Source organism: Chamaea fasciata, unplaced genomic scaffold (assembly GCF_029207755.1).
Source record: "Chamaea fasciata isolate MVZ Bird 193981 ecotype frontalis unplaced genomic scaffold, bChaFas1.0.hap1 SCAF_1, whole genome shotgun sequence".
NCBI classification, from domain to species: domain Eukaryota; kingdom Metazoa; phylum Chordata; class Aves; order Passeriformes; family Sylviidae; genus Chamaea; species Chamaea fasciata.
In genome coordinates, this window is record NW_027094086.1 from 109,823,918 (window position 1) to 109,843,321 (window position 19,404).

Consider the following 19,404-nt stretch of genomic DNA (forward strand, 5'->3'; position numbering starts at 1 on the left):
TCCCCATTTTGCTGACACTGCTTCAGCATATGAAAGGAAAAATAGTGATCACAAGTTATATCCAGCTATATTACAGCAGGTATGACTATTCAGGTTATTGAAGCAAGTCTTCTTTAAAATATGATTGGTCTGTCTAAGCATTGTGTATCCAGGTGATTCTGCTTTTGCAACATATTTAAAAAATAAATAATCTAAATAATTCCAAAGCCAAACTGTATGGGTTTTTTACTCATTTTGACTCACTTCTTCTTTAAGAGAAATTGAAATGAACCTGTTTATGACTTCATGCCTGCAAAAGACTGTAAGACAGATTTTTCAAATTAAGTCGGCTGGTGAAGTTGTAGGAAAACATAATGTAGAGCAGTTTATTATTCATTCACTGAAATCCTAATTTATATTCCTGTAATAGATCTGGGCTTTATGTTCCAGCCTTTATAAACACTGGTGTTTATTTTCCCTCTGAGTTAGTGACGTATAAACAAAATCTTCCTTTCTGTGTTTCTACAGTGATAAGTTTTAAGAACAAAAAACATTACAAAGAATGTGTGTGACGGGGTTTCTGTTCAATAGGGGTGGGGGAATAAAATAATTTAGAAATTTCTTAATTTGTAAATTAAATTTGAAATTTACTTTTGCTCAGCAGAAATTAGATTATTCAAGCTATATACACTGGAGCATGTAATGTGGAAGAAGACATTGTCTGAACATGTGATGGAAAAGGGGGACCTTACATTGTTGTACTGTAAGCAGTGACCTCACATAGGATGCACTTCCATAACTGAACTGAAGTGCTGAGACCAGGGTCTATCCAGGTCCATGATCCCTCCATACCAGACAAATCTCTGGGACAAAGGGTCTTTGTGTGGTTTTGAAAGTTTTTGAGATGGGGATTTGGGTTAGGAAGGAGGGGAGGAACTGGGAACTGGAGCCTAAAGAGAATAATGAAGAATGTTTCAGGTCTCTATCATATTTTCTGTGTGAGCCTTGTCCAGTTCAGGAAACCAACAGAAAAGTTACCCTTACCTTTGATGAGAGAAGCATGAAACTTACCCTTTACAGCTCATGAACTTTCACTTCTAAATATCTGGCAAATAAAACATTAAAAGCAACTCAAGCATCACAATTTGGCATAAGTTCAAAAAAAGAAGAAACAGGAACAGGTTGAGAAGAGAAAGTGCCTAGAAATTTGGTTTTGACAGCCAAGGCTACAATCTGTTAGAAGTCTAACACTGATAAAGATGGAGTCTTGGCTTTTCCTTTCTGTTTGCTTTCGTCTAGCAGGTTTTTTTTAATTACTTCTTAGGAAGGGAGGTGTGATGATCAGCATCCTTTTGAGATGAATAACTTAAGGAGCTTGCACTAACTTTCCTGTGAGGGCTGCCAGACCTGGGAAGACTTTCTTCTGGTGTCCATTATGGGACATTAAGATAATACAGAATAAACAAGCTTGCTCTTCTTTGCATTAAGAAGCAGGTGGAACTGGTTGTCTCATGTTGTTCGAAAACATTTCTACCGTTGTTTGGATGCTATGGTAAAACGGGTTGCATTTTTTGACTGGAAATCTAACTACAGCTTTCCTGGTGAACTATATTTCCTATGGTGGCTTAAGAAGCACAGAAATTAGGACCTGCTGAGAAGAGAATAGAATTCTCATTTACAGTGAGAATTCTGAAACTTAGATTCCTGTTGGAAGGAAAAGGGATCTTTTTATTATTTTGATTCATTTTTAGCATGTGGAGTGGCAGTTATCTGCTTATTCTGTAAGGAATATACTTTTCATAGGTTTAGCATCCATTTTAACAGCCTGATCTGAGGAAAGGAAGCCGGAATGATGAAATTTTATGCATCTCAGCTGTTACTTTAGATCTCTTTGAAATGACCTGTAGGCAGTAAGACTGTTGACAAAAGGTCCTATCCACTGTGAGAAAACAAAACAAAAAAAAAAGAAATCATATTCTTCAAGCAAAGACATGTCCACTGTTTTCAGAAGTTAGTTGCATCTGATTTTTCTGATCCAGCATTTGTAGTAAGAACACAAGCTGTTTTTGCAATAGCAATATTAGAAAATGTAACTAGTAAAGGATTGTCCAACATGTTCTGCATGTTTTAATGAGCATGCAGCTCTGAATTTGTAAAATTTTTTATTGTCATTTTGTTGTACATGTCAAGAACAATGCCTACTTCAGATTTCCCAGGAGAACAGACTTTATACAATCAGATCAGAATATACAATCAAAGTAACATAACAAAAGGAAGGTGTTAAAAAAGCTATTTGAAACCAAAAATTATTTTCTTCCAAAATTAACACTTGGCTTTGCTGTCTTTTTGAAAAGAATATCTGAAAGCCTTGTTGCATCAGCCAGCTGTTGCTAGATTTTCATGGTAGCTAGCCTGACTGGTGTTAGGCCCCTTTTAGGTCTAGATTCACAGTCCCAAGTTTTCCATAAGTCTCATCTTCCTTCTGTATAGAGATGGGATTTTTATGCATATAGAAGGCAGAGAAAAGAAGAAGAAAGATGTCTCTTGGGTAAGTAAGCAGGCATTATCCTAATTCTCGTGGCTTCTGAGATCTGTTTGTATCAAATTATTCATTACTTGTTAAATAAAATAAAGTCTAAGCAAGTGGAATGACTCCCTCTTTTAGGGTCTCTATTTGAAGCATTGCTTCTGTCACCAGTTTTCGAACTTCTTGTCTCATTCTTCGAAAGAGGGCACACTCCTTCAGAGGTATTTTCCAGTTCTGCTGTAAATCAAGGCTATAGCCCTTCAAAACACTCTAACTAAAATTACATGGTTGAATTAGTTCTGACAATGTCCCGGAAAGAATAGGTCTTGTAAATTTCCACTGATTTCATATTGCACTTGGGTTTTACCAGGTGATAGAGATACTCATATTTCAAATATTCACGAAGAATAAGTCCCTGCTTTCTATAATTTTTCTTTGTAGTATTAAGGAATGTTTTCTTTTGATAGAGATCAGGAAATTCAGTTGGTCTTGCTGATGGAATTTAATGAGAAATGTTAGACCACAGTCATATCACAGTGGAAACAATCAAGTTATGAAACAGTAATATCACATGGGAAGAGTTTTTTTTATGTGAACCACATTGAAGATAGTGGAGGGAACACCTAAAGGTAAGGCAAAAAGAGACATGCATTCTTAGCATACAGCATTCTCCAGAAAACATGGCAAACCTGTTAATAATACCTCAACAAGTAAGCAGTACAGATAAAGTGGAGAGGACACATTTGCTCCCATTTTGACAGGATTAGGAAATGTCTGTTGAAATGTTGAGTCAATCCATGCTGAAATCTTCCTGAGCAGAAAAAAGAGCAGAGGGAGAACTCAGTTTTACCTCCTTCCCAAATATGCTGTGCTTTATTCATTTCCTATGTTTCACCATTGAGATATGAGGTCACTGAGATGTGGAGGAACTTTACTCTGATTTAAACCACCCTCAAGTACTACTATTGTATTGTGTGACCTATATTAACAATACTTGTCTAACCCCTTTATTTCCTTGTAGTGGGGACCCAAATCCTCTCCATAAAACTTCAATTAAGCTTTTTATAGAAACAGCTGTATGTTTGCAAACTGGAGTCTCCCTGTAGAATAGCTGTCTATATAAATTACACTTTTGAGCTCAGTCACACTCCTGGATTTTTTAAAAAAATCACATTTATGGGCTTCATAAAATGCTCTCATCCATGTAGAATCAAATTAGTAACATATGCATTAGCAAAGAAAAAGTTGAGATGATTTTTGACAGAGTTGGAAACAGCTGAAATCAGGGATTTTGCAGCGATCTGGGATAAGTGTAATTGTGACCTGTAAACTCTTTCCATCACTCTTCTCCTTCATTTAGCTTCCTGGTGTTAAAAGTCAGCTGTTGCAGGCTGTCTGCATTCATTGAGAATTGGAAGAGCACAGTGATTTAGCACAGGGCAGTCTGTCAGCATGCTGCACTGTGCCACCTGTGGATCAGTGTGCCTTGCCCTTTCTTAAGCGCCAGTCATGCACAGCAGAGAGTTTATAACTGCCTGCAGGAAAGGTGAAATTGATGTTTCCTAAATCAGTCAAAAAAATTAGGATATGACCTCAACAGGTCCATTCTCAGGATCAAATAGTGGAAAGTGTCAAATTTTGATATGACAATATGGAAAACATTTTTATTGGAGTATCAGGTTTGGTTGTAACCTCTTTTGTGGCCCACATGTGTTTTCAGCACTCAGGATTGCTAACGAAAGCAGTGATGCTGGATTTGGTGTAAAATGCCTGAACATCATCTAACTTCTACTTCAGCAAAATGTGAAGGTTGAAACAAAGTACAGCCTTTGTGTTAAATTTAAAGGCTAAATATTTGTGTCTTTATTCTTGTAAAATGTTGATATATGATACATTTTTTCCTTTATTTATGTGTTCAGTTACACAGTTTGCTTTGTGGAAGAGGGGAATTAATGTCCACAAACCTTAGATTTTTAAGCACCACAGTATAAACATGAAGTATTTATCATTAACTTCCATGATTGTATTAGTAGTGTGGTTGGAAAAAACCTCATCAGAAACAACCTCCTCCTTCCTCTGCCAAATTACCTTTTGCAATTAAATGTGGTAATTTCCTGAAATATTTCCTTAGAATTTGTGAGCAATGACTATATTAAAGAAATTTGTAGTGAATCATTGCTTGCTAATTTTTCATTTATTCTGGCCAGACCATCTCCACTCTGTTAATGGACTCAAGATATTTAACAGGAAATTCTTTTCAACCAGATGAGTTGGCTGGTTTGCATTCTTATAATTGCCAATGATTCAAATTCTTCTTGAGATCAGCGACTCAGAAAGCCATATCGGATTTTTTCATGTTGGGTACACTATTTGAACATCAGAAAAGTAAGGTTTCTTAGCTTTTCATTTCCCTTAAGTAATATAGAGCTAGATAAAAGACAATGTCATTTTCTGCCTTCCTGTTCCCTCATTCTGCAAAACTAAATATCCTAAGTGACCAAAATAGAAATTTGAACATCTTAATATGGTGATATAGACAACCTACAAGGGAACGAGTTAGTATACCAATGTGTGTCTAGATACATTTGACATTCTGGTAAGTACCAATCTGCTGTACTATTCAATAGTCATCTGTTTTGATCTCTGAATGCCTGCTAAAATCAAGAGAATGCATAATTGTTGACTGTTGTTAATCAGCTTGGACAAATACTCTGCAGTTAGAGAAGAAAAGGTGACTGGTGTAAGTCAGTGCATTTACATGTACTTCTTCAGTAACTGAAGGTCTTTTTGACTGCACTCAACCAAAACAAAACAGAAAAACCCACGTGAAAAACAGTACCCTAAAGTCAGATCAGCCTTGATTTCATTTCACCAGAAAATTGCTCTGGAATAGAGAAATGTATTTATTGATGGAGTAGAAATGACAGCCATGGGTACAATTCTCTTTTCCTGGATCTGTGTATTTTTCATTTCAGAGCAGACCCTTATGAAAATGATTGTCACTTCAAATGAGCTGTGGGCTCAAGAAGTAATCCTGACTTTACTTTTGGGTACGTGTGCCCATAGTACTTAGCTTACCTTTTTTGATGTCCTACATCCTAAGTTCTCTTGTACAATAGTGTACAAGGATGGGAGAGACCAGATGAGTAAATCTCTCCAGGGGACAGCGGAATTTGTAGCCAGGGAGAGTGAGGGGGTGAGGCTCCCTCAAAGAATCATTCCTGTAGTACATTTCTATGGTGTGTTGCCTGTTTCAAATACACAAGAATCAAAATAGTTAGGTGTGCAAAACCACACCACCTTTCCATGCTGCAGTTATTGTACTGGGGGACAAATTTTAGCCAGCTTATTTGTCTGGTTGCTAATGTGTTTATGATTTACTAATATAATTAGTACTCTGAAGAGAACTTTTTAACCAACTGGGGGTCAATACTAATTTGCATGCAGTTTGCTGTCTTTGCTAAGGAGTTAAATAGATGAAAAGGATGGAGTAAAACCTCTCATAACTATACATATATATATATATATATATATATATATATATCTAAATGGTTTTCAGGCTTATTCTGCTGCTGACTACTAAACTGAATGCAATTACAATAATTAAAATCAATGTGTAATATTTTACTGAATAGTGAACTTCATGTATCCAGTTGAATTAGTCTTGGATATCAGAAAATGCCTTTTTAGAAAAAGTACCTATTCGCAGTATAGCTTGCAGATACTTGCCCTTTTTTTTTTTTTTTTTCCTGGTAAAGTTCAAAAAAATGGCAGGCACTGTGAGGAGGCAATTTCCCATTGAAGACATTGAGTGCCATCTGTAAGGCAGCAATGGTGGCTGCATGCTGTGAACAGAGGAAACCGTTATTAAAGGTCTATGGAAAATGATTGCATGAACCTATTATTTAACAATATTTCCTGCACATTATCTGTGCACTCAATATTAACGTTACTTGTGTGGTCTCATTCGTACTTGCCCTCTGCACTGTTGAGCAAATATTGTCCCCTTATGGCTACCTAAACTGAACTGCTGCATGTATAAAGTATACATATATGGAGATATTGAAGAAGTCTTAGTCACTTGCAGCTCTTACAAAATTAATAGGAGCTGTTAAAACTTCTTTTCAAAAGAACTAGTGGTTTTGCCTGTTAAGTAAAGAGCATTTGAGATCAGATCAGTAAGCTCTTTAGCTGATATGTACCCAATAGGTCATGATATAACTGCAGTTTAGAAACAGGAGCTTTTTAGTGAGAGCAACCCAAAAATTTCCTCCTCCAATGACAGTATTTTCACATTCTAAACAAAAATAGAAGATCACAATTGAATAACTGCCTTCCTAAGGCCTTCTAAAACAACTGTAACTTAATTGTTTTTCTTTTTTTCCCCCAGTTGCACTTGAAAAAGATGCAGGAAGATGATTTTATTTTAAATTTCTTTGTGATCCAGGCTTAATAAAACATGAGGTTCTTCCCATTCCCTGCCCATTCCAAACATTATTACAATGAAGAAAACATGACATGAAATGGAAAATGGAATGCTTCAGGTTTCAAAGTAGTATCTGTTCATTAAAAAAAAATTAAAAACTTGAAGATATTTAAGGTTAACCAAATCAAAAATGCTTGTAGCTGTATTTCATGAAAGAAATAAAATTTCATGGCTTGCACTGCATTGAATTACTGCAGAAAGGAAACACAAGAGAAACAGAAAGCATTCACCGTGGAATACATAACCATTTTTTGATGGTATGAAGGCTTTCTAGCATCTAAGATATGCTTTAGAAGAGTTTTTAAAAGAACACCTGAAAGAAAATGGGAAAACAGTGACAGTGAAAGAGATGCTGGTGTTAACATCTGTATCGACTGTTGCATTTGAGCAATATGTCATTAGATGCACCAGATTTTTTCAATTGACTTAACTGGTAATTTGTGCAAAGCACCTTGATTAACAGAGACACTATATTTCAAATGAACATTTACTTCTGTGTAAAATGTTTTGGGGATCCCTGATAGCCTCAACAGCTTCAAACAGTGCATTCACACTTACTTTGTGCCAGCAGAACGGTGCCAGAAAAGCACAGTAATGAATACTACCCTGTTGTGTGTGTAGTTTGATTGATTTACTGCTTTCCAGAGAAAAAAGAAAGAGCATATCCTCTGGACTCTGGGGCTTTATAAATTGTGCGGTTGTCTGTATTTTGGTAATGTTAACTGCTGAAAAATTATAAGACAAACTACTTGATTTAAATCAATGACTGCGTCAGTATGTTAATATAAGATTGGCACGTGAACAAATTAAAATCCTAAAAGCAGAACTGTACCAGCTAGCAAATTAGACAGAATTAGTCTTTACCTCCTGGCACATTTTTAAGAGCAATTGTTAGGAAAGCAAGGGCAGAGGTTTGAACTTTGTGCCAAGTTTTGCTAGTTAGAGCTTTGAAAAATGCAACAAATTGATTCATGCTTCTATGTTTCTTTGTCTTCCTAGCTCACAGATCCTGCCTGTAAACTGCCCATAGAAAAGAAAAAGGAGGCTGAAAAGATGACAGGGGATGAATGGAGGAGAATGAGTGATTCAAAAGGTATCAAATATTTTCAAATTTCAGCCACTGTTTTCTGAGCAGAGTAAGGTTTAGCAGCAGTTTAGTAATCTCATTTTAGGACTCTCAGCAGTGGAATGTGAAGATTGTTAAGCAACAAAGTCACCATTCTAGACATTACTAGCAATAATATTTTTGAAGTAAGTTGCACATGGAGGCTAAGTTCACTAAGTTCAGACTTGATTCAATTCAACATGAATCTGTATGTTAGAATCTGCAGCAATATTTGCAATATGCCCTTTCTTCTTTCCCATCCTACTTTTGGTTTTAAATGGGGTCAAGAATTCAGCTTACCTCCCTGCAAACAGGATTTTTGTATTTGTTTGTGGCACCCAAATTCCACGTGCAATAACAATTCTGACAGCTTTATCAGCTTGGTCCTGACACCAGGAGTACTCCAAACAGGTCAAGTGTAATTGTTAATATCCTATGGTGAAGAAAGAAAACATGGTGATTTTCTTACTGATTCCTACTGCTAACTGTTATTTATTCTGGCACAAAAGACTTCTCAGAACAAATTCTGAATGTTTTCATTCCAGTAACATTTTCATTGTAATAAGATGATGACTGTATTTTGCATTTAGACAGCTGTAGCATTCCTATTTATAGCATCATAGTGCTTAAAAGAAATTTGAAGGGCAGTGGTCAACAAGAAGAGGAAATATAATACTAAAAATTATGCAAAGAAACTGGCATTTTTTATGTTGTCAGGGGAAAAAAATCACTCAATGACTTTTTCAGTCATGTGCTGGGATATATTTTTACTGAAACAAATCCTAGATAAACTTCAGAATTTGAAGGGCTTGGAGCACTCAGGTGGAGGAGGAATACAGATATCAGATAGGAGTATGTATAGTTTTAGTAGGGATGTAGCCAATTATGGGGTAGATATAGAAGACAGAAATGAAATTCATACCTATTATGGTCTATTGGATACTGTCACAGTCCTCAAGCTAAAGTGGAATGGATTAGTCTTTCCTTGGGGAGGCAGTCCAAAGTATGTTATTGATCACAACTGTGAGAAGGGAAGATAGGCACAAGAGTCCTGGTTTATACTGCCCTGAATTCCTGTTGAAACAAGGTTGTTAAGTTTCCTTGAGAGCAATGTAACCTTTGGACTGAGCTCCCGGAAAGGAGTGTTCTTGTAACAAGTGAGCTCAAAGAAAAATGTCAACTATTTGAAGGGTTTGTTTAAACAAGAAAACAATAGAATGTGCCAGGTTAAACCAGTTCAGATCACGATGTTATTCATTCCTTTTTTAAGAAATGCGATTTATGTCTTGAGGAAAGAATTGGCTGGTTGCATGCTATTTAAGACAGTCTGTAGGCAAGCAAACACCTCCGTCTCCAAGTTACCTGAAAGTCAGATAACACTTAGCTGAAAGGAACAAATTCAGAGAGATGTGTGCTACTGTAGTTTCTTGAATTGTATTAAAAACCATGTAAGGACCCTCTGTCTAGATGCTTGAAAAATGAGAGAGGCTTTTATGGCAGATTTCTTCATTGATACCCTCACAGTTCTCAGTCAGTAGCAGCAAACACCAAGATTCATCAGATTTCACACCAGAAGGAAAAACAGCATTATTTTTTTTGTTTTGTTTTGTTTTTCATTCCAGTGTTTAGCTAGATTCTTGAGGGGAACTGTGGGTTTTGCATTTTTGCCTGGTGACACAGGATAGAAAGTTGTGGTCCTGCATTTGGAAAACGTGGAAGGGTGACCTGACCGAAATGAGAGTGAAATGTCCCAACATGTTAACATTCCTAGAACATAAGGCCCTGTCTAACATTCTCTTCAAGTCTGCTTTGATCCAAGTTGGACTTTTGCAAAAATGGCAGGAATGAAGGTAAACTCCTTAGCATCACACCCTGTCACATATTCCATGTTGCTTCTGAAATCCACCTTCAAACTCCCTCTCTAATATCTCTGAACTGATGACCAATTTCTCCTTAATATTGAAGTTTCTAAATACTTATGCATGGAAGTGTAGCAAAAGCTGCCTTCAAAAATAACTTTTGAACACAAGACTCTGGAATTTTCAGTTCTGTCAGCTGAGCTAAGTCTAGACTTTGAAGTGAGACTTGTTGCTAAATGTAGGGCAGTCAGGATTTTTTTCAAATCATGCCATTTTCCAGACTGTGGAAGCCAGATCCCCATGGCAGTTTGGCACAATAATCCTCCTTTTGTTATAAAATCCATGTTTTTTTGTGATCTTCCTGGTACCTTTGCTTAGAACCAGCTCCCAAACTTCCACAAGTAGCTGCTTAATTCCTGAAAATACTCTGTCCACTACTGGCCATGTACAAATAATGACTTCTCTTGCTTATACAATTTGCATAAAATCTTTGTGGAAGGATGCTTACGTTTCTTTGCGAGCAACATATTTTTATCCCTGTGTATCTCCTAGTGGGATCTAGAGGGGTTACAAGACAATTTTATCCAAAGGTATGCTTTTGCCTAATTCTCCATATGTGGTCACTGACTGGATCTTGAATATGGAAGTCCATCTGTTTGTGTTCCTTATGCTGGTGGATGACCCACAGCAGTCTCACACATAGAGTGTTTGCAGGATTTTCTGTTCGAAGTTTGATGATAAGTGTGGATTTCTGAGAAGGAAGCTGAAAATAGTCTATGTTTAAAAAAAATTTGAAGCACAGATCTATGATCTTTTTATGACTTACAATAAAAAATAAACGCAATAAAAACACCAGGTTGAAGGAAGTGTAGGAATTTGTATTGGACTCAAAGATCTTAAGAGTCTTTTCCAACCTAAATGATTCTATGATTCTATTTACCTCATAATGTAAAGTGTCAGAGAGCTTCCAAATTCTTTCAGTAGTCAACTTCTTCAATGGGTATCCTGTATGAGTGGCTAAAAACCTCAGAAATTGCTGCAATACAAAACAAAACAAAAAAAGCCCCTCAAATCTGTAGTACTGAGGGTCTTTTTACATGATTTCTACACATTACCATACTAATAGTTAGGAATTTTTAGAAATAAGACAGTCTTTGCACTTTGCACTTAAGCAATGAACCATTGCCTAGAAGTAAGAGAATTTGGGCTATTCATTTTGATAAGGTTGGTGATGTTAGGTCAGATTCGAAGTATGGTGATTGCTTATGCTTGGTGGAAATGTTTAGAAGGAAGTAGAGGGAACATAGATATATGAAGAAGTCTGGCAGAAATCCAAAAAGTGCTTAAAGGAAGTGTGATAAACAGAATTATTCTGATATTGGTACTCAGCAGAAAGAGAGGTATGATTTAAAATTGATAAAATGGGAATTGTGATTTACTTGCATATAATATGCAGATGCAGAGCCACAGATGGATGATTGAGGTCAGTGGTGAAAGATAATAAAAAAACAGATGAGGTTCATAGTGTCCCTTTGAATACATGTGTGAAGAAGTAGATTGCAGCAGAATAAATGTGATTATATAGTCATGCAAAGGTTAGGATGGTGGAGAAACAAAGGAAAGGAGACCATATGAAGACAATCACGAAACATAAGAGAACACCTAAATTAGGATTTTGGGTGGAATATATGAATAGGTACTTGAGGAAAACACTGAGACTGTTATAAAAATTCTGGGGAATTGAGATGAGAAAATGAATCTGAACTCACTGACTTATATAGGCAGAGATGTTGGAGGAGTTGCTTTACATGGGAGTAAACAGAGAGAGATATTGGAATAATTTGAGAGGCATTGACACTGATTTTATCTGAGTTTTTGTTCAGATAGTCTCCTAGAAACTAAGTTTTTCAAGTAGGTCAATGATTTATCTTTTCTATGACTTGCCATTTTCAATTGTTGGGGATAGCCCAGTCGAGCTGGATCTGTTAATGTTGTAATTGCTTTTTGGGTATGTAGTCTACACCCACTATGAAGATTAGAGATCTAAAAGGAACATATTAACTGCTATTTTTTAAGCCTACATGTTAGATGATGTTGAAGAAGTGGTACATTTCTGGATTTCCAGAACTGAAAATACTTCACCTTGTAGTGCTTGAATTGCCTTTGGAAATCCGTTGTTGCAAAGGTTTCTCTCAGAAGCTTCTTGTATTTTGGGCAGTGTGAGAAAGGTAGGTATAGCAACTGGAAAGAAAATTGCAAAATCCTAGTTAGGCAAGGTGTATCTTGTTCAGCAATTCAATATACCCTTGCAGGATTGCTGTTCTGTTTGATTTCACTAGTTACGACAAGCTGAAAAATAATTTGGGAATGTAGTTTCAAGGATATTCATCTTCAGGACTCTGGGAGTCATACTGATGACTACATACAAAATAATCTTTAAATGCTCAGAGTAGTAATAGCTGCAGTAGTTCAAAATTAAAGGATTCATTTACACAAGATGAAATTTGTCCTTTGACGGAAGACTAAGACAAGCCCTCATGAGCTCCTTTGTTCTTAGCTTCTCCAAGGATGATTTCATTCATTATGTTCAGTCTTTCTTTAAACACATCATCACATTTTTACAACAAATTACCAAGCAGCAGGTGGACTGCAATCCAGTCTTTGTGCATATTCAGCTGTATTGAGTCTATTTAACGCAGCTTCATTTAAATTCATTTCATCTAAATTGTAGAAACTTGTGAACTTTCTGTAACTCTTTGTCTTTTATTAATCTAAGATACATGGCAGTTAAAGGTTATTGGAATGACTTAAGAATTCATTATTTCATTTATATGCATTTATAGATGTAAGCTAAATTGAGTTTATTCTTGTTTTCTGTGTTAAATTTAAACAAAAGTTAAAATTTGACACTGAGCTATTATTAGTGGTTTTCTCTAATGTTTTTTGTCCTTTTCCCAGTAATGTAGCTCCATCTGTATAGTCCCAATGTTAAAAGAACTTTGAAAAGAACTTGAGTGTTTGGAAGGGATAATTAGCTTGGAATGCTTCACGGAAGTTCCTCAATCTTTTTTAGAAATATAATCTATGTATTCTATCAGATAGAAAGGTATTTATGAATAATAGCCATAGATTCATGAACAGGCATGACTTCACCAATAAATGATGGGCACTTGTGTTGTAGGGTACATTTGGTCTCAGGTTTAGGCTGTGTGTTAGTAAGGATGAATAAAGTTAAAACACAAATAGGTGAAAAGCATATGAAAATTGTGCATGTGTTCATGACTTTATGATTTGTTTGAATAAACTTAATTGCTCCCTTAGATGTGAAAGAGGCGCAGCATTTGCTGAGTTTGCCATCTGTGTTGATATTGACCAGGTTCTCCTGACTGTCTCCTGGGACATCCCCACCTGTGACAGTGTTAGAAGCAGCTCCTGACTCTGTGCCTGGCTGTTTGTGTGAAGGGGAAAACATGTCTCCATACCTTCCATCTTCATGCTCTCATCACCCCGAGGTGAGAACCATTGCTCCATGACCTATCTAATGTGATTCCCTTATCATCACAGGCTGTATTAATCAGACTTGTAAAGGCCACACAATTTATCTCACATCACATGTGCAAACCTGCTCTTGCAAACCAGGACTCACTGCATGCTCCTGATCTTCACTTTTTATCCTAGATTTTCCACACACAGGAGATTCCAGCTCCAGCCAACTGCACAGCTTTCCCCTCTAGGACAAGTATATGCAGGCTCCAGAGCTGCAATCCACAGGATTCCTTACAACACCAAAGTGAGGAGCTGAGGAAGGGAGATGAATAAATACATTGCCCTATGAACCTATGAACTTGTGCTTCAAGCTCTGAGTCGTCCTTCCTTTTCCCTTTTACTTTTTTCACCAATCTTCCAAGTGCATGCACTGACCTGAAAAGTGCATGAAAAACAATCCTGTAGCTCAATTCTCACTGTAATGTAAGTCCCAGAATGATTCTTTTGCCTTTTCTGTTGGCTGTGGACTAAGCAATAACGAAGCACTAGTGAGATTAAGTATGTATGCTCTTCTCACACAAACAAAGTCATGTTTGCGTTCAGTTTAGGATTAAGCTACTTCTACAATGATATAATAACCTTATAAATTAACTCCTTTTCTTTATACCCAGTAATCCCATTTTTCTTCCTCTTTTGTTAAGATTGTGTCTCTTACAGGTAAGTCCATGCCAATATTTCTATTCAACTTATTAGGCCTTTCCATACAATGCTTGTAACAATGTACTTTTCACTGCCTTTACCATGCACTTTTTGGTGCACCTTCATCTCATATCCTAGGTACTTTACTAATGATTAAGGGAAAGCAGGTGCCCCTAGTTTATACTCACATTATCATGTGACAGTGGCACTGTGTGAACTGAAATTGGCTGCCAAAGGATTCTGGGGTTCCAAATCTGACCCTGTGTTGGTGGGTACAGTCCGGCAAGACTTGCCTGAGCACTCATTAGTGTCTGATCACAGTCAGTGCATTGAACATAAATCTGAAGGAAGAAAAAAAAAAAAAAAAAAAGGAAGAAACATTTTGGAAGGTAATTTCTTCCGTTAGGTTTACTTTATTGTCTTCTTGGTAGGGAAAAAAGGGGCTGGTACTGGGAAAGTTGTCATTCAAATGGAGTGGCATGAAGAAGGACTTTGAGAAAGAAGGAGAAGAGAGAAAGACTGCAGATGGAATAAAACTTTGCTGGACAACTGAGCTGCAGCATGGTAACATTTGTCTTAGAAATCCTAGTAGACAGCATCAAATTGACTCTAATTGACCCTCTAGGCTTTGGGACATCATATGTGCCCTGAAAAGCTGGAGTATAAATGAAAACTGAGTTGTATCTGCATTCCATGTGGAAATGTAGCATTGGAGGTATTTGACAGAGATGCTCTCCCATACAGCAGGGCAGCCTGATGTGCAGCCTAAAAAGCCTTTCATGTTGATTTCAGTTAACCATCAGGATAAAAGCTGAAACACAGTTTCAGGGATACTCTGGAATTACATTGACTTCAATCGGTATTACATTTTCTCCAACTGCACCAGCTTTAGACTCTCATGCATCCAGGAAGTCCCATTAAGAACCATGAAAAACATCTTCCTGCCCAGATCCAGGACTTGCCTCACACTGCTTGTACACAACACTCAGGAAGTGAGAGGATCTCCTCTGCATGTACTGGCCAAGCTCACACTGTTGTATTCCAAGCTATAGAAGTAACACAAGAGTGGAAGAGGCTAAAGAAATGTGCCATGCATCCATTTCTACAACCGAAAAAGAATGTAGTGGTAACATTTGATATTATTTTAATAAAGACCTTTTTCCTTTTCAAAGTGAAGTAGGAAAGAAGACATGAGAAAAAAGGAGTAAAGTTGCTGCATGTACGGTATTGGATAATGTTAGATATGACTCCTGGTGAATGCAGTTTTGTATTTTGCTCTGTGGAAAGCTATGTGTATGTTTATCTGAGCTAGTGAGACTTACAGTAGGCATAGAGATGTTCCAACACCATCTGTCTAGTTTCTACTCTATTGCTGTCTCAGAGCTGATTAATTGGGAGTGCAGACAGAGAAGCCACCTGTCCATGAAGACACATCCAGGATATGAATCCCATAGAGCATCACCAGTGATTCCTTATGGGGGTTACAGTTTTAGCCTGGGCAACATTTAGTTTTTCAGAATAGAAGACTTGAAGTAAAAGTCCTCCAAGCCTTCGGCCATTTTGCTGCAATACTTAATTATTATCAACAATCTGAAACATTCGATTTTTGATTCTTGCCTGCGTTCCCGACTTTCAGTCACAGGATCTTGTTACACTTTTGAATAACATTCATCATCACAGATCTTATTCACAGTCAAACAGGAATCCATAAAATGGAATCAAGTCACTTCATCTCTGTGTTCAATTAAAACTAATGACAATTCTCTGCCCTCAAAGCAAAATAGGTTTTCCAGTCCCAACATTTTAGTAGCTCTTAGCTGAACATCTTTCAACTTACCTACATAATTTTGTGAACACATGACATATGATCATGGAATCAGTCAGGTTGGAAACACCTCTGAGATCATTGAGTCCAGCCTATTACCTAACACCACCATGTCAACTAGATGATGCCACTAAGTATCATTTCCAGACTTTGCTTCAACACCCCTAGGGCTGGTGACTCCACCACAATCACTTACAGTTTCCCTGTAATAGTCTCTATATAGCCATCTTTTTATTTGTACCTGGTGTTCCCTGGCCGAAATTTACATATGTTCCACTTTGCTCATGTAATGATTACTGTACACTGGGATCTCAAGTACAGCGATTATTCATGTCTTCCTAAAGCAATTTTCTAACTCATTGGATGGGAGGATAATTCAGGCTGAAAGGGGCCTCAGGAAGTCTCTAGTCCAACCTCCTGGTCCAAGCCAAGTCAGCTGTGTGGTCAGACCAAGTTACTCAGGACCCACTGTGTGTGCATGTGATCACCTCTTTCTCTTGCTGGAATTGTGCAGCCAGTTTCCTAGGGTATAGGTGTGGTTGAGACTTCTGCCCCAGCTTGCCTAATATGCATGTTAAGTCCTGACACCTGGGTCTTGAAGTCTTCCATGCCCTGGAGCAAGTTGGCATGGATTGCTGAACTTGCATAGTGTTTATATGGAATGGCTGAGTCACAACTGAGTTGGGAAGCTGGTCTGTTACTCCTGTTTCTTCAAGGGAGTTGACATGAGCAGAAAAAGGCCTGATTTTGCTTTGGAGATCAGTTTTGCCTCCTGAGAACAGTGAGGAAAAGGAATCCCTCAGGCAATTTGTTCTATTCTGATTTTGATGGAGACCTGGCAAGTTCCCCTAGGAGAGAGACCCACTGGACATAAGGTGTGTGTGCCTAACAGAGAGACACACCTCACTGTCTGCCTTCATGTGCACTGTAGCCATTTATCTGGGACAAGCAGACTTCTGGCACTTCTAAACTACTTCAAGGACACTGCCAGGTTCTGAGTACTGGGCAAATAACTGGCAGCTTTTTTCCTCCCAAATAACATACCCTGGGGAAAAAAAGAATGAAGCACAAGCACCCAGACACAGTGGGTCCTACTGGTGGGAGGGGAGCAGAAGTGGGGTTAAAACCACTCAGTGCCCAAGTATTGCCCTACAGTCTGGCATTACACTTCACCCTTGGCTCCATTTGTAAGACATGGCAGCTAACAGAAGTTACAGTCAAGGCAGGGACAGCATCTGTCTGATATAGTATCTCTGGTTGCTTCAGCTGCTTCTGGTTAACCAACAGCTGATTCCACGAATGCCTGCACTAAAATAGCTGAGTTTTAAATCAGTTTTCTTGGGCATAGCATGAAAGAAGTTAGTGCTAGGACTGATCTGAACAGCTCATGAGTTAGGAAGCACTCCTATTCAGCAGAGATTGAGGGAGGGTTGTGTCTGTAAGCACTTCCACCACCTTATGCTACTGATGATTAAAGCTTCTGGTATCGTCACAGGGCAACTGAGGTGGTCACCAGTGCCTGGCTCCTCCCAGAATACCTTAGTCTGCAATCAAAAAGCTCAATATATGCTGACAGTGGACCAGAACAGGCTGACTCAGTTTAATTTAAAATTAGTGAGTGCTGTTGCTGTATTTTCCTAGGAAGTTCTTTTTCTGTCCTTAAGTGGCAACTTAATAAGGGCGTTCTCCAAGTGAAAGCAAAGTTCCAACCCTCAAATATCAACACACTATCTTCCAATAGTTCAGTTCTTGGCCCAGGTAAACAAACTCACCATGGTAAGTTGGCTATATCCCTGTTGTCTTGCAATTTCTTTGTGCTTATCAGTTGGAAAAAACTCCTGTTGGGTATGATCACCATTGCAAAATACCTGATAAAATAGATGAAGTTGCTTTTGTATTACTGGTATTTTTGGTGGTGATTATGACTAATTAGTGTAGTCCCAAGAAATATGCAATGACAGTGAGTACTGTATCTGACACCTGCTAAGCATATTAATGGTGCTTGCCTTTAGTCTAGATAGCTACATTTCCTGTTTAATTATTTAGACAAATATAACTGGTTCTTTTCTTTGTTTTTGGGAATAAATTAGCTCAAATAAATTCTTGCAAGTTATAAAAACTACAGGATACCCTATTCTATTTTAAAGAGGTTTGATGTATTTTAGGAGGTCTAGACCATCATATTAAATAAACAGAAAACAAACAGAAGCATGTAAGTAATTTTGCAGAAATATTTGAACATTAGTACTTTGGAATGACTAAGTTGGAATTCAGAAGGAAAAAACCCAAATGATTACTTGAGATAACAGTTCTGTGACTGACTGCTGTGAAGTTCTATTACTTGGCAGAAATTAGCAGGGCCATATATGATTCTAAAATTTTAACACCAGATTTTTTTTTTCTTAATCCAAGCAGGGAGAAATAAAATCAAAGGCTGCAGGATAAAAAAATATATAAATGATTTATGTGTGTGTGTAATGTTCAGAATAAGATTCAGGCTTCCTGCAAACAAATGGTACTTCATAATCATTACAAAATAGCACTGGCTTCACAGCACCGGTTTCCGTGTTGCTTGTTCAGTGTCATTGTACACTTGTTTGAGTTTCCCATACTGAAATTTACTATGCCTGTTAATTCACTGAAACCACTGGAAAAGTGGGAACTGTTCCATGGTAAAGAGGGTATTTGCACACTTGGTATTTAGTTATGAAATTCTCTTTTACATTTTAAAACACAATCCTGCGTTCTTTTTCTCTTAGTGCTATAAAAGAAGTATTCTATATCCATCCAGAAGGTAAGTTCATCTAGGAGTGCACAAAGGAGACAAAATTATAAAATCTTATTTAAAACTGAGATTTTGGGGGGGCTTTTTTGGACAATGGACTAATGAATTTTGAATTTGCAGGAAACATTGAAATATTTGAAAAGGTGCCCCCTCCTCCCTACCCTAGAGTACAAGAAGAGTAGTAACAGGTTTTGAAGGAATTTCATTTGCCCATACTCACTAGGGACACAAACTTCAGTTTTCTTTAAGATGTTGTTTGGTGAAGAAAGATGCAGAAAAGACAGAACATGAAACAGAGACTCCAAATTCCACAGACCAGCTGCCTCGCTCTCATCCTGAGGGTAGCTTGCAGCTATTTTGCACACCGAGGTCCCTGTCTGGATGTGGTGCTACAGTAGATATGTAGCCAAGAGAGGTGGAGTTGTGCTTAGTGAAATCTGAGAGTGGGCTATGAAGTTGTCTCCTCCTGCCTCTCTCCCCTTCTAGGGTTACTGATTGCAGGAAACTCATGAAATGAAAAGTGTATTTTGCATTTGTACTCAGTTTTTGTGTCCCACGCATAGCATGGAGTGAAACCTCTGAGCCCTCTAATTCCTGGCCCTGGCAAGGCAGGGGAATGTAAAGAGCTAGAGGTTGCCTTCTATTATTTAACT

General features: G+C 37.6%; 1 pseudogene; it reads right to left on the bottom strand.

Moving 5' to 3' along the window:
- Window positions 1–3,231: 3,231 nt before the first annotated feature.
- LOC136295137 (prostatic acid phosphatase-like) lies at window positions 3,232–19,085 on the bottom strand (annotated as a pseudogene).
- Between the last annotated feature and the right edge of the window lie 319 nt (window positions 19,086–19,404).